This window comes from Bidens hawaiensis, unplaced genomic scaffold (assembly GCF_021521415.1).
Source record: "Bidens hawaiensis isolate Kalapana, Puna unplaced genomic scaffold, B.hawaiensis_p1.1 tig00037682_1, whole genome shotgun sequence".
Taxonomy (NCBI): Eukaryota; Viridiplantae; Streptophyta; class Magnoliopsida; order Asterales; family Asteraceae; genus Bidens; species Bidens hawaiensis.
The window spans coordinates 151,445-155,221 of record NW_027496593.1 but is presented as its reverse complement, the minus strand read 5'-3'; the positions used below and the strand labels follow the sequence as shown (position 1 = coordinate 155,221).

The 3,777-nt window shown below is 36.9% G+C and overlaps 1 pseudogene; it reads left to right on the top strand.

Annotated features, from left to right (window-relative positions):
* The first annotated feature begins 327 nt into the window (after window positions 1–327).
* LOC143589646 (GDSL esterase/lipase At4g16230-like) lies at window positions 328–3,406 on the top strand (annotated as a pseudogene).
* The last annotated feature ends 371 nt before the right edge of the window (window positions 3,407–3,777 follow it).

The following is a 3,777-nucleotide window of genomic DNA, read 5'->3' as shown; positions in this document are numbered from 1 at the left end:
CTGTGGGACAGAATTATTCATTCCTACTCTTTGTCTTCTGGGTCTAGACTTATAAGCTTTAGAGGCTAGAACATAACCGCTCCTAAGCTATAAAAATAATTCATAGAAATTTAAGGCCACCGAATTTAAATGTTGTTATTAATCCTTGACCTGTGAACTATATAAATGGTGCATATGTTTCTCCTATTTTAAAACCGCATCCCATAACTCTCGTCCTTAACATAAATGAGTCTAACAACTCTTTCTAAAATTAGAAGTATTTGAAATAAACAAATCGGTCCGATTCATCTTATCTTTGTTGTTTTACGTATCGAACCGAATCAGCAAATGAGTATGCTTCCTAATGAAAAAGAGGTGGTTAAGACTGTTCTTGGAGTGTTGACAGTGTTGGTCTGGTCAGGGACTTGTTATGCGGAAACTATCTCTGCTAGTTTTGTGTTTGGGGATTCGTTGGTCGATGTGGGAAATAATAACTACATTATCTCCATATCGAAAGCAAACTACCCTCCTAATGGGATCGACTTTGGAAAGCCTACTGGACGATTTACAAATGGAAGAACAATATCAGACATTCTAGGTTAGTGATCAGTTTTGTGAGCCGCAAATTTTTGGTCACTAGTGCACAGCTTTACGTTAGTGAATCTTGTTTCCCGTTACAAAGTTATCGATTTTTGGTCACTTTTATTTTTTTTTTCTAGGTCAAGAATTGGGTTTGAAGGATTTTACACCACCATACCTGGCTCCAACCACTGTTGGCCCGATGATCCTTAAAGGGGTCAATTATGCATCTGGGGCTGCAGGAATTCTAAACGAAACGGGAAAGATATTTGTAAGTAGTGACGGACTCATGATTTTTATCATCGCGCTTATTTTTATGACTCTCATATGTCTCATGTCTTTCATATCAACGTCTTAATTTCTTGTTATGGTCGGGCCGGTAAAATTTTGAGTTGAATGAACGTTTTTGAATTAATGCACATCACCTATGAATTACCGGGAAAAATAGCCAGATAATTGCTGGCAGGTAATCTTATTTGCATCAGCCAACGACATTTTTTTTGTTTTGTTACAATTTTGAACAGCTACCGACGAAATTTACTGTGGGGTTACTGGCAAAACACAAACAAAATTTTATAGCCGATCTGGGTGTTTTTCCTGATAAAATAACTACATCACTATAGCAAGGGATTATGCATTTGGTAATTCGTCGCTAAAATTAGTTAATTTGAATTGAAAAAAAAATTATTCTGGAAACTAAAAATAAAATTTCTATAGGTAATATTCCGTAGGTGACAACACAGTACTATGCTAGAATATTTGTATATTATGTGAGATCTTTGTAAGCTTTGTAGGTTGGCAGGATAAATCTGGATGCATAACTTGACAACTTTGCGAACACGAGGCAAGACATAATCTTAATGATCGGTGAATCTGCAGCACAGGATTTGTTCCAAAGAGCTCTATTCATAATAAACATGGGTTCAAATGATTTTCTAGATAACTACCTCACACCAATTGTTTCAAAACCTATACAAGAACTAGTGTCACCAGAAGAATTTGTGGGAGTTTTGATTCCAAGATACAAAGGCCAGCTAAAACTAAAATTGTATAACGTTAATCTGATCCCATTTTCGGGTTACATACGACATAAAACTTTTATTTTTGGTTGATTTATATACAGAGACTGTATGATATGGGTGCTAGAAAGATTGTGGTAGCAAATGTTGGATCTATTGGATGCATTCCATATAGTAGGGATATATTTTCTTCAGCAGCTGGAATAGATGAATGTGTAGCTTTGCCAAATTACTTGGCTACCCTCTTTAACAAGCAGTTGAGAGGCTTGCTCCAAGGCCTTAACAACTCACTGAAAGAATCAACATTTGTATATGCAGATATCAATCATATCTTTGAAGAGATTCTTCAAAATTTCAGATTATATGGTCAGTTTGAAGTATAAAACACTTTATTTCTTTGACATAATCGGTAGTTTGATTTATCCCCTTTATAGTGGAATCATCAAGAGTTTGGAAATGAAGTTTGATTTATCCCCTTTATAGTGGAATAATCAAGAGTTTGGAAATGAAGTTTGATTTATACCCTCGTCAGAAAGCGGTGTTTGAGTGTCTTCGGGCTCCTCGGGCTCAAGATTTCTTAAGTGTTCTCCCTATTGAAGGATTGGGCCAACATATGTCGGCTTTGTAGTACCGGGCCATCCTGAAGTATCGGTTATTGATCCCTTTGTTTCCGATAGATGAGCCGTGCCCGGTTTGCCGTAAGGTTTGTTTGGATTCTTTTGGCAAGCATGCGGTTCACTGCAAAGAGTTGCCTGGGTTTAAGTACAGGCATGATTTGGTGAGGGATGTTCTATGCGATGTTCTTAAACGAGCCGGAATTTCGGCTAAAAAGGAAGCCCCCATAAACTTTCTTACGGATCCTCAAGAAGGAAGATCTACATTACGACCGGCCGATATACTTGTTTTTGGGTGGGTAGGGGGAAAACACGCTTGTGTCGACCTCACAGGAGTGTCCCCTCTTGTTGGGATTAGGGACACTAGATTTGTAGAAAGCCAGGCAGCATTGAAGGCGGCATCGAACAAGGTTGCTAAACACGAGAGAGCTTGTTTGGAGAATCAACACGTGTTTATCCCCTTCGCCTTTGATACTTTTGGTTTCTTAGCTCCGGATGCCGTGGACCTTTTGAATAGGGTTCAGAAAGTTGTGTATAGTAACGTATCAGCCCATAAGAATCAAAACTTTGTTTTTAGTCGGATTGGGTTTGCTATCCAAAGGGGGTTGCGGCGCAGCTTGTTGCCCGCTTACCTGCCACTTTATTGTAAGTCGTTTGGATGTTTCTATTAGATATGAAAGGTTTGTGATGAAAAAAAAAGTAGGATAACAAGCCAATATTTGGAAAATCACTTTATTTCTTGAAAAAACATATTAGATATTTTTTTTAAAAACATCAACGGTATTAGATATTTTTGCTTTCTGACATATTAGAAAACAAATGATAACTCGAATTAACTAATTATTAAGAAAATGGATTAAACTTGTCTACTTGCTAATATTGAATTATGATTTATGCAATTATGGCTTTCAATATTGTGCACTTGAGAAATGTTCTCAGTTGGACTAGGAGTTAATTACTATTTATTTACCCTAGTGTACTTATTGTAATAGGTTTTGAAAATGCGGATTCAGCATGTTGTCATTTGGCTGGTAAACATGGTGGCATCATACCATGTGGACCGCCTTCCAAAGTTTGTCCTGACCGATCAAAGTACGTTTTTTGGGACCCCTATCACCCGTCTGAAGACGCCAATACTATCATAGCCAAGCGACTTATGGACGGAGGCATCAAAGAGTATATCCTATTAACTTAAGAACCCTTTTTAGGCGTTAAAAAAGGACGGTTTTCAAGTCTCGAGCAGTTGAATTAGTTATCCATTAATCTTTCAACAAAAATGACTGTATTCATCCAAAATATTGGGAGTCTTTACTTCGAAGAAATGTACAACTGCATATCTACTTAAAGTAATAAGCCTATAGGTAAAGAGTGTGTATTGAGCTTCAACTTAGTCAAATAAGAGTATTGTTTGCGTGTATGCAATAGTTAAGCCTAACACTCGATATATGTTGACATTCATTTTAGTAGGATTATAGCTTGTATCATTACGTCAAACATTAACTTGACTGTTGTTTTTGTGAGGATATACTTCTTAGAGATTAAGAAACTATGTAATAATGGGTTATATCAGAAGGGTTATAGGATAT